At 42.7% G+C, this 12,926-nt stretch overlaps 1 protein-coding gene across 1 annotated transcript in view; it reads right to left on the reverse strand.

The window, feature by feature from the left end:
• Positions 1–9,559, reverse strand: part of fbxo41 (F-box protein 41) — a 52,734-nt gene extending 43,175 nt beyond the window's left edge. Inside the window, exon 1 of the mRNA XM_086157220.1 lies at positions 9,341–9,559. The gene's annotated coding sequence lies outside the window, so the exon portion shown is untranslated. The remainder of the gene's footprint in view (positions 1–9,340) is intronic.
• Positions 9,560–12,926: the final 3,367 nt, after the last annotated feature.

The raw sequence follows: 12,926 nt of genomic DNA on the forward strand, positions 1-12,926 counted from the left end.
ATTGGAACTTTGGAATATTCCTGGGACAGACAACGTTACACCGTGAGAGCTCCTGTAAAAGCTCCCGAAATGCCCCGCAGGCTACAACGAGAGCGTGTCAAAGTGTGTTAGTCCAGAGAACGCAATGGGACTCCAATGACAGGGCAATCTAACAACCTGGGGTACATCACCTGACAGCAAAGGGCAACCTGAACCGCTTATGCTGGAAAAGATTCAGCACGCTTGAGTCATTACACCGAGACACCCATCACTTGAAAAAAATGCCAAAGCATTCCTTGTGGCGTTCGAGAGCTGAACGTAAATGGCAATTTCTTTGTTTTTTGTTGTTCTCAGCAAATCCTGAGGAAATACCTTCGAATCAGTTCAAGTGATAAATAGCTTCTGAAACATTTGGCTGAAGTAAATAATCCCCAAATAGGGGAAAAAAAATCTAGACGGATGCACCGCTTATTCATTCTGACCAAAATGGTTTATGGCAGTTTCATTCTGCGGCAACTTTTGCTTCAGAGAAACTATTGTGCGTTTTGGCACGAGTACGTGATATATGGTCTGATGTTGCGGAACATCGTAATATATCACGATTAAAAATACATAAAAATGCATTTGTTGGCGGCTGTTGCGTCCCAACAATCCATCATTAAGCTAAACTGTTTTTTTTTTCAAACACAGCTTTGAACAGTAACACGATGACAACAAGGAACCGGGACAGCTAAATCATGAACTATAGAACGCCATTATTGGTGTTGAGGTCAGGACAAGACAGGGGTCAGAGACTGAGTGACTTTCAGAAATGTGGGCTGATGGACACACATTCGTCGTCCCGCCTCTCCCAAGCTCACCACCGTCTGTCTGCTATTGATCCAGCCAACTGTTCAGCGAAACAATTAACTTCCAGAATACATAGATCAACAATGCATGCCGGGGGAGGCTGTTACACACTTACAGCGCCGTGTCCTGCTGTGATCACTGTATGTTCTGCCAAGCCTTAAAACGTTTCATTTCCAGGCTGAAAATGTACGGGGCACACTGTCCTGTTCGGCTCAACAGATTAGTATTTTACACTGCCAGGAGCAAGATAAGATGCTGTCATTCCTTTGTGTATTATATTCTCTTTATAGAACCAAAGGAAGCTTCTCATACATGTGCATTGAGACCTCTAAGCTACACAAGGGAGCGACTTTGCAAAAACGACATGGAGAAACGGTGGTCACATTTTTGGCGATCTCAGAGGTCGTCCTACATTCAGTTAATCCCGAGCCGGGCTGATGCTGAAGTCAGAGCTGGAGAAACATTGAAATCACTTTAATCGTAGCTGACAGATGGGCGCAGTGTCCAGTGAGGATGGGTGACTTCTGATGAGACGGCTTTTAAGAAAATTAGAAAAACATTTCAATTCAAAAACACATTCATATTCAATGGTTCCAACAAGAGAAATTAAAGTAACAGTGCTATGACTGGAGGGCAAGGCAGAATTATTCAGGTTATAGTCTGAGGCAGTGACGTGCACTCAGTAGAGGCAGGGGAGGCCAGGCCTCACCTGTCATCACGGAAAGAAAAAAATGCAACATGAAAAAATAAATTAAATGGTAATATTTATTCAGTGATATGAACTATAAAGTTATTTTCCACGTAGCTTGACCATTTTTTGTTGTTTTTTTTTCAAAATCGCTAAAAAAAATTCACATTTACCGTTTAAATATGAAGAAGAGACGTGCGGCAACCAGCTGAGCCCCCTATGGATTGCATAATGGTTCTGCTAACTGCGCTGCCATGCTATGCACTGAGACCGTATTGCTGTCTCTGTGGATGTCATAATTAAAAAAACACTTTTAATATATGGACTACATTTCCATAGTTCAGCTGATGTGTCTAATGTTTTTCGTCAACAACTGTAATGTGTTTCTCGTCTTTCTCGTAATCATAAAACAACTGCAAAGAGACATTAAGTGAGGCACGCAGTGATGGTGCCTCATGGTAGGGGGTGCCGGTGATCCAAGGGATCCTTCTTACTACTCGGCTACAGAATAATAGAATTAGCAATAGCAAGCTACAGTAAACAGTTAGCAAGTCAAGTGCAGCCATCCAGCTATTTTTTTGCCGATCTCATCGGACTGTATAGCTCACAAAGGGTGAGGGATAAATGGAAATCTCCTGGGCAGCTTCTCAAATTTTTGGCCCAGAAGGATCTCATTCAAACTGTTCCTGAGGTAACAAAGTTGCTCCGGCCGGTAGTCACCATTCTGGCTACGACAGCATCGGTGGAGCGCTCATTCTCAGCACCAAAAAGACTCAAAACATACAGTCGGAACAGGACAGATCAAGGACGACTGCCTTCACTGGCAGTGATTTCAACTGAGACAGAGAGACTTTCAAAACTGAAGAAAGAAATGGAAGACATCTACAAGCAAGTTATCGATGCTTCAGAGGGAACGGCGCATGGACTTCATTTATAAGTACAGGTAAGAGATAATAATTTTTATTTTACATGTGCTTTTTTCAATACTACAGTTTGTATATGTAAAGAATGCTGATATGATATTTTAAACAAAACACATCAACTGCTGCCAATAAAATGGTGAATAAGCTACTCTGTAGGGTTCATATGTTTGTAAATCTGACTGTGATGACGTCAGTGCCTCACCAGCCATGAACCTCACCGCACGTCACTGGTCTGAGGCAATATTGATCTACATCATAGGATGCTCAATTTCTTATGATTTAGCTCCAATATGGCATCTGCAGCCATAATCTAAATAAAATTATAAAAACAAGCTTGCTAACAATGAATTTCAAGCGGATAATGAAATTCCCATATCAATTAATTAGATGGTGGTTTACATTTGAAAGATTATAACATTAAAAATAATTTCCAGTGCATTTAACAGTAGAACAACAACAGCAAGCCACTTGAAACCCCTTGAGCAGATATCACTGTTTATTAGAATATTAAAATCAGGTTGAGCTTAATTTCCTACTTTTAATTTGAAGCATGTCAAGAGAAAGTGAAATATAATATTACATGACTATAACCGTTTAAACAATTATACAATGTAGGATTTTGGCGAGTCACCAACGCAACTTGAAAACAACATATCGGATGTTGTCAGCATTCTATACTTAAACCAATGGCTGCCGTGTGACATCTCATCCGATTGTCTATGAAATAGTTCTCTTTCTACAATGTTGCCTGAAATTGATTTATGACAACCAATATGAGACATTCTTAAAAAACTTAGGAATCAGAAAAAAAAATCTGTCAAGTACTTCCAACCAATTACATCAGTCTGCAGAGATTCAAAGAAAAGCTGGTATGAATGACACAAGCACAATCATTGACCGATTCAGTAATTCTCTTTACCGCTGGAACCACGCACAGAGTTGGGCCCCTAACTGGCCATTCGACTGGGCCAGAGAAAGGGTTCTCAACTTTACTGGTCACCAACCGATTGCAGGGGGTGCAAACATTCAAGGTCATTTCTAGAATTGGGTGTCCATCTGCATTTTCCAGCCTCACCAACAATGTCACCTGAGAAAAGATGTGAAAAAATCTCCAAAATTAAAAAAAAAAAAACATACAGAAGAAAAAAACAGCTTAAATTGGGACAATGAAGTAATATTTGGATCTAAGGTGGAATTTCATTTCATATTTTTTGGCATATTTGACAGCGAATTATGTTTCTGCAGTTGTTATTGAAAGGTAGGTGTGGAAGTTCACTTCTGTCAACTGATTTTATCTTGAGTCACACAGGATTATCCAAGAAGTTATTAGAACATATTACTAAAGATTGTCTGGTGGAAAAAAAAGATTTAAAAAAGTATATATAAAAAGAATGTGGAATATTTACAGACAGATCACTTATGCATTGGATAAAAAGTCATGGACCAAGAATTCTACCCCGAGGTACTCGAGTGTTTAAGATAGTAGCTGGGTGATCGCTAATTTCTCTCCTCAGCCTCCCTGGTAAGATCTGTTCAGCTGTGCTGGAGAAGAGGGTCCACTGTGTCATTGAACCTTGGATCCATTAGGAGCAGTTTGGTTTTCGTCCTGGCTGTGGAACGGTGGACCAGCTCTATACCATCGGCAGGGTCCTAATGGGGGCATGGGAGTTTGCCCAACCAGTCCACATGTGTTTTGTGGAGCTGGAGATGTTGTGGGGGTTGCTCCGGGAGTATGGGGTACTGAACCCAATCATACGGGATGTTCGGTCCCTGTATGATCCTTGTCGGAGCTTGGTCCACATTGCCGGTTGTAAGTTGAACCCGTTTCTGGTGAGGGTTGGACTCGGCAAGGGCTGCCCTTTGTCACCGATTCTGTTCATAACTTGCATGGACAGAATTTCTAGGCACAGCCAGAGCATCGAGGGGATCTGGTTTGGTGGCCGCAGGATTGTGTCTCTGCTTTTTGCAGATTATATGGTTCTGTTGGCTTAATCAGACCATGATCTCCAGCTCTCACTGGAACGGTTCGCAGCCGAGTGTGAAGCGACCAGGATGAGGATCAGCACCTCCAAATCCGAGACCATAGTGCTCAACCGGAAACAGGTGGAATGCCCACTCTAGGTCAGGGAAGAGGTCCTGCCCCAAGTGGAGGAGTTCAAGTATCTCGGTTTCTTGTTCACGAGTGAGGGAAGGATGGAGCGGGAGACCGAAAGGTGGATCGGTGCGGCATCTGCTGCGATGCGGACTCTGTACCGGTGTGTGATGGTCAAAAGGGAGCTGAGCCAAAAGGCGAAGCTCTCGATTTACCAGTCAATCTACATTCCCACCCTCACCTATGGTCACGAGCTATGAGTAGTGACCCAGAAGAACGAGCTAGCGGATGCACGCGGCTGAAATGAGTTTCCTCCGCAGGGTAGCCAGACTCTCCCTTAGAGATAGGGTGAGAAGTTCGGTCATCCAGGGGGAGCGCGGAGTACGGTCGCTGTTCCTCCACATAGAGAGGAGTCAGATGAGGTGGCACGGGCATCTGGTCAGGATGCCTCCTGGACGCCCCCCGGGGGAGGTATTCCAGGCATGTGCATCTGGGAGGAGACCAAAGGGAAGACCCAGGACACACAGGAGAGACTATGTCTCCAGGCTGGCCTGGGGACGCCTTGGGATCCCCCAGAGGAGTGGGAACGTGTGGCCGGGAGAGGCAGGTCTGGGCCTCAGTGCTCCGGCTGCTGCATCCACGACCCAACTCCGGAAAAGCGGGGAAAGACGGATGGACTGTTGCTGATTTCATTACTAATTTTGACAATCTGAGTTTTTTTGGACATACAAGATGGGTAATGAGAGGATTGGGGGGGGGAAAGCTGAACAGTGATCTCCCATGATTCACTGGGTACAAATATTTGTTATATCAATATTTTTTTCATTGCCATCCCCTTCATTAAGAGAGAAGTCTGTTCAATTAAAACCACTCAGGATGATGAACTTGATTGCATTATTGAGACTAGCTGAGGAGTTTATTTCCAAATATTTTGTGATTTGATCTGTGTGGACTCAGTCAGAAAGGATAAGTATTGAAATGTCAGATATGATACAAAAACATTTTAAGAGCATTGGAAAATGCTGAGGATGAAATACTAAGACTGATGAGATGAACAAAAGTGGCATGAGACTCCCTTTGTTTGCTTTTTTTAAACTGCATGTCGAGTCCTTAAATTACTTTACAGTCAAATGGCTGTAAAATATAAAATGTTGAGTATACTCTGAGTAGGTATTGCCTGCTTTAGTGTAAGAACTTTGGAAAGAAAAAATAAATAGAAACCCTGTTACACACATTTGGGTATAAAACTGTGACAATTATGCCCCACCCACCCACCCATCCACACACACACCCAAAACACACATAAATGCGACTTTGTGCGATCTTTGATATATCAGCTGTGATTTTCAAAAAACTATCTTAGATACCGACAGATAATCGTATTATCAGCGTGTGTCTGTGTGCGTACGTGTGACTGAAAGTCACTCAGACGCAGTTAAATTTCATCTGATTCAGAAGTGAGGCATGTTTGTAGAATGTTATTGCAAACATAGCTATTATTGGTTGTAGCTGGAATGGAGCACATATTTATAGCCTTTTAAAGCTAAGCAAGATTAACTGATTCCAATACTGTCTTGCAGGATAGACGAGATGGACCAGATATACATTTATGTGTGTGTGTAGTGTGCATGTGTGTGTAGTTTTAAATAAATAGTCAAGTTCATTCGAGATTTACAACTAGTTTTATGAGTGTTGTTCAGTCTATATGCATCACAATTGCATTTTGCAGCAATAATGGTATAACAGAATTTGTCCTATTAAATGAAAGGTTGTCAATGCAATTTTGCTTTGAGGACATAGTTTGCAACTGAAAGGGTTTTTTTTATTAATGGCAATATATTTGAAATAGTAAACACAATTGTACCATAGCTAGATGATGTTATGAATATGTAGTTATTCCTACTCCTAACACGCAGTCATATATGAAAAGGTTTCTGATGCAACGCTTGTCTGCACCTGACAGCGGCTGCTGCACCTTAGTAACAATAACCTCTGACAAAGATTTTAAATTTTATGCCAGATTGGGATCAATACTGTACATTGCTAATGCCACTTAGTATCTTTACCAATTGGTGAAAATTCAAACCAGTTGTACCCCTTATATCATCTACACATTGGCATCAGTATTTTTCCACACTCTTTTGGCAGCCGTGAGCTGTCACAAAAACTTAACACAGCCAAAGGCCAGAATCATGAGCCCGATCCTTGATCTCTAAGTTACGGTCGGATGAACACAATTTCTCAGTCAGGAACAACAATAACAGAATGGCTGGGAGATGCCAGAGAGAGCCAGCTGTGCGAGGGCTCAGCTACAGTTCTGTTTCAGGAAAGAAGACTCATGCTCAGGGCTCGCTTGGAGGCAGGTTAATAAAAAATTCACACACATATACCAATACAATAATCATGGATATGAAACTAAACCACGGATAGAGGTACAAGATTTGGAATTGTGGCATGATGTCCTGTGTTCCTTATTTGCAACAGTAAATAGGAACCACCCACAAGACACTGCGGTTACTCTGGTTGGAGCTGAATATTATGATAGTTGTATATATTTCATGACACTTGTAAGGCAGAGGGATGGATAGATAGATCTACAAAGGGATAGTATTCACTTGTAACTGTAATCTGCATATACATAAGTGTCTACACACACACACACACACACACATATATATGTATATATACACACACGTATACACACATATATATACATAAGGGCACTATATTGGTGCAGCACGAAGGACCCTGGTTTAATTCTGACAAGGGGACCTTTCTGTGTGGAGTTTGCATGTTCTTCCCGTGTCTGAGTGGGCTTCTTCCGGGTTCTCCGGTTTCCTCCCACAGTCCAAAAACATGTAAGTTAATTGGAAAAAATTGGGAAACTGCGTGAGTGAATGGTTGTTTGTCTGTATATATGGCCTGGCGATTGACTGGCAACCAGTTCAGGATGTACCCAACCTCTCGCCCGATGACAGCTGTGACAGGCTCCAGCGACCCTGAGTGCAGGATATGCGGCAGCAGATATATATATATATATACATATATATATATATATATATATACATACATTTTATTTTTTTCATATTCATTGATGGATGGAATGCAGCCTCAAGGTGGCACGGGCCAGTGTCTCCCTGAGCTGGTCCCTAGCCTGGATAAATGCAAAGGTATACGTCAGGAAGGGCATCCGGCGTAAAACTTTTGCCAAAACCAAACACATAACCGCCATTGGATGGATAGGATCAGGAATGACTCCATCAGAAGAACAGCACGTTAGATGTTCAAGAAAAGGTCAGAGAAGCCAGTCTGAGATGGTTATACACTTACAGAGGAGGGATAGTGAATATATATTGGTAGATGGATGGTGAAATTGGAGCTGCAAGGCAGGAGGTCTAGTAGAAGACCAAAGTGTAGATTTATGGACGTAGTGAGAGATGATATCAAGGCAGTTGGTGTGAGAGAGGTGCATACAGATAATAGGGTTAGATGGAGAGGGTTGATTCGCCGTGGCAACCCCTGAAAGGAAAAGCCAAAAGGAGAAGATATTCATTGATGGGTGGATGGTATTTACTTGTGATGTGTTTGTAATCCAACACCAATCTATGCATACATGAGTATGTGTGTGTACACATACACACATGTTTACACTTAACACATAACACATAACACACACACATACTGTATATATATTGATGGATAGCTAGGACTCCATGCAGGTAGCAAAGGTTTGCATGTGATATATTGCTGCAATGCAGATGCACAACACTATTCTGTCCTTTCAAAAAACAAGAAGACTGTCAAGGATTTCAAAGAATCAGTTGTCAGGAAAGTTAAATCAGATTTCATTTGAGACCCATCATACACACACAAACACACACGCAAGAGCAAACATACACACACCACCATGTTTTTTCTTTTGCCCCTAGTCTTTAAATGGATGTTTACATCCCTTGAACCGGCTACGATGCCAGCAAAGAACATAGAATATAAACTCTCCTGCATTGCTGTCATATGACAGCCCCCTAAAAAACTCCAGCAACCGTGCATGTTTGTCATTTGTGCTACTTTAAAGAGCCGTGCACGACAGGAGAGTTTGAGACGTCCCGCGGGAAAAAAAAAAAAAAAAAAAAAAAAAAAACTAATTATAGTCGCAGTGGTATTACAATGTCATTACAGTCTTTGCCAACGTGATCTGCACAGGAAGGTGTTATACCAGAAAAAAAAAAATCGGGCATGGTGTCACATTCGCGCGCTTGCACGATCAGGTAAAAAAAAAAACGCGCGCGTACATGTGTGCACCGTCGGGACCGCAACCCGCAACATGTCATATTTCTCAAATGTATCGATCATTGCGAACGCATCGCGTAAAAAAATTTGGATTGACAGATGAAGATGAGGAGGAGGAGGAGGAAGGGGAGAAACGGCGTAGATGCCGGGATCTGCAGTGCACATGGATCCATCTCAAACTGCACATGACGGTGGGTGTGGACACCAGCTGTCATTTCGGAGAACGGGGAACGCGGCCGTAGCGACGGAACCGTAGGAAAAGAAATAAACACATAAATAAGGTGGGGGTTTGGGGGTGGGGGGGGGGGTTCGATCACACCGATGCTTGGTGACAGAGCTGCCGTGTCCCCCCCTCCACCCCCAGCCCGTGGGACGAGTCCGGTCCTCCGGATCACCGGCGGGACGTGCGCGGATATTCTGCAACGTCGGTCAAGATATAATTGAAAACACGCATGATGCGAATGAAGAGGAGGGGAGTTTAAATAAAGAAGGGGGGGGGGGATTGGCGTTTCAACTCACCTCGCAGGCTTCAGCTGACGATGTGTGCCCTCGGCGTCGTCCGTCCCTACACGCATGTCATTTCACGCACCGGTGTCAATAGGTTTTGTAATACAATTTTTTTTTTTTTTTAAAGATGTTTTTTCCATCTCCCCACTCACCACGCAGTCCCCATGTTTTTTTTTCCCCTCTCCAACCCAAGAGCCGCTCCAGCCCTCGCTGACGTCACGCAGCCCCTTCTCTGCAGCAGAAAGCAGCGGGCCTGCAGAGGACGACCAGGGAGGAGAGAGAGGGAGAGAGAGAGAGAGAGCGAAAGAGAGAGACTTGAACAGATGCAAAAACGTGAAACAGGAAAAATACACCCCTCCCACCCTCTCATGAAGAGGACTAAACCAGGCTCTGGGAAGATGACACTGTGAGGACAGACCTTTCATTCAGCTCAGGCCCTGCAAGGTGAGCCTGTAAAAGAAAAAGCAGATATAACATCCGATTCACTTGCTTATAACATCTTGCATCCTGTCAGTCATGTTAAGTGTAAGCCCGGGGTTTTATTGGCGTTGATACATAGTCTGTGTTGTGTTTCCCCCTCCCTCCCCCAGGAGGTATCCGACAAATTATTTAAAATGTTATCGATCGATAAAAGGGAAGCATATTCTTGGAGGGGTGGGATCTACACCCTGGGCCAAGGGACAGGTTGCATCTCAGTGGAGTCAAGCCTGCAGATCTTGGACTGCATACCAGGATGCCGCAATATTTGCATACGATGGTCTTTTAAGTGCTCATCCAGATCACTAGGTGGCGCTGTTATTTAAAAAAAAACATTTTTTAGCAAATTAGGTCGCTTCGTCAAAAGCTAGCTTACATCACATCGTCTCCAAACATAGTCCTGCTTTTTTATTCTTTGGGCTTCAGGGGTAACAGCAGCAAATCATCTTCCTCCATCTGACCTAATGCTACATCCTCTTCATGCTTCCTCCAGATCAGGGGTCCCTAACCCTGGTCTTGGTACAAATTATAGTTTTTTCATTAGACATTCCAGATCTTATTTTGAAAAAAAAAAAAACTGTCACCACCTTCGCCTTACTGCCGCATTTCACTCTGTCGCGCCATTTCACACATCAGCTACCACAAGCTAGCCGTTAAAAAAAAAAAAAAGCCAGAAACAAAAATCACTCAGACTGGTTTCAAGAGGAAACAAGCAAATGATGAGAGCGTAGAAGTGTCACAGACTGTCAGTAAACAGAAAGCTACATTTAAGAGAAAATAAAGATTCCTACCTAAGTCACCGGTTCATCTCAACAGGCGATACTTAAGCCCACTATGCATCATTTGCGGTGAATGGCTCGCAAATGACAAAGGATTTTATTATTTGAACCCCGTGCCCGTCATTGGTCCGTAGAAACATTTTCATGCATAAAACTGGTCCCTAGTACAAAAAATGTAGGGGACTGCTGTTCGAGACCTCCTGCCTGGTGGTTCCAACTTCAACATCCTTGTCCAAGATATTTACTATCCCTCTGTATGCGTCCAAACCATCTGTTTGATTTTAATCACAAACACATCTAATACTTGCTGTCCAAGTAATGGACTCATCCTCGACACTCCCAAAGAGAACTTAAACGTCTTCCTCTGTTACTTCCAGCTCTGCTTCCTGGCTTTTTCTCAATGCCACCATCCCAAACCAGACACCATCCTTGGTCTCGCACAGTCTTTTACACCTTTCCTTTTATTCTGGCTGATAAGCTTTTATCACACAACACACCTTGATGCTTTTCTCCAACCATTCTAAACTGCTTGAACATGTTTCATCACTTCTTCTCCACGCTCTCCCTCACACTGTGACCCCAAGTACTTAAAATCTTTCACCTTCCTTATCTCCACTCCCTGTTCTATTTGTGTTTCTCTGATTCACACGCATGTAGTCTTGTTGTGGCCAACCTTCACACATCACATCCAAGCAGGTTTAAGCTTTAAAAAAAAAAAAAAAGCAATATTTTTTTTATATTACAAAGCTTAACCCGTCACCAGAGGTAGTACATATAGCTAGGAGACACTTTGCCTGACACCATTCTGGTCTAATCAGGATTAACCCCTAAATGTCCCGGAAGTGTGTCACCGCTCTTCGACTTAGAATATGTAGTAAGTATTTTTGCTCACAGCGGGACAAGCGGCGCAGGAAGTCAGACGCTAGTCAGGTCATATGGTCAGATCTGTTTTCAAAACAATTCACATGAAAGTCTCATTTATCACATTGATGTAACAGAAGCTCAAATTCTAGCATTAGCGCAGAGTTTTTTTTTTTTTTTTAAATCAAAATAGCAAAAGTTGAACAATGGATATTAGTTTTGACTAAAGAAAAGCAGGGACCAATGAAGCTGCAATACAGCATATATAAGTGGAAGTTAAGTCATGTTGTGTATCTGTGATACAAGACCAAACCGCTAGTGAAACTCAAATCTGCAATAGCTGCTGATAAGTGAAGACTTAAAGAATGATAATTGTAGTGAAATCTGTTTATTGTGAAAGTCTTGAGAAGGCACAGAGTTACAGTCAAAGGAAAAAAAGGGGCAGGTTGGCTGCTGCACAATTTATCCAAAGCTGTAGTTCTTGACCTCGTCGGAGGTCCTGAACCCCACCAGCTTCATACGCGTATTCATCAAACCCTTCACTGGAAAAGAAAATGATTTTCAAATTCAAGACAGGGTACAGCATGTTTTATCAGTGCACAAAATGAACCATGCATCAACATCACTGTGTTTGAACAAAACCAGCATAACATGATTTTCACACAAAAATCATAACTTAATGAATATTTCTTACAAATCAATGAGACTTCTGCTGTTGCCATTGAGAGACCAGTTCAGAAATGCACGACTTCACCTTGGCAACTGCCACTCATGTCATTTTCGAAAGGAAGTGTTCCCTTAGTTTTGCTGCTGCTAGACTAGAATTGCTCAACTTGGCATTGCAAATCCCGCAGACTCCCATCACGTTCCGTCATACATGTAAATCCATATTGTACATGCTCATCTGACCGCTTTCTTTTTATCCTCCACATAATTAGTATGAAGGGATTAAAATATTAAAAAATAAATCACATGATGTACCATCACAACAGTTACAAGTTGAATGCACCAAAATCCCTGCTGGACAGATAGGCCAAGCTATGTAGCGTGATCACCTGCAGCCAGTTATGGCCTAGCAGGACGTGTCATCACAAATTATGAGATTAACCCAAACCCCTGAGACTGACTCATCGAACCCAGGTTAAGAACCAGTGATCTAAAAGGAATAAACCACCAAGGAAATCCGCATAAGGAGAGCAATCCAATACTTAAGTGCCTGCAAGTACACCAACAAACGGAAACAAACTCTGCGCTACCTGAAATGGGAGGAAAAACATAGACACCTCAGAGTCAGCAACAAAACACCCACACAATTTTTAGCCTCAACACCCACACAGCAGCTGGCCTAACAACCCGCTTAGTATCTGCCTTAACAACACAGTATTTGGCCTCACAAATCTCTCAGTATGACAAAGTTTGCCCCCTCGGTGGGCTGCACATCAGCCAACACATTGAATTTAACAAACCACACAGTATGGACC

This window comes from Fistularia commersonii, chromosome 12 (genome assembly GCF_037954325.1).
Source record: "Fistularia commersonii isolate RoL2024-O1a breed Wild chromosome 12, RoL_Fcom_v1.0, whole genome shotgun sequence".
In the NCBI taxonomy this organism is placed as follows: Eukaryota; Metazoa; Chordata; class Actinopteri; order Syngnathiformes; family Fistulariidae; genus Fistularia; species Fistularia commersonii.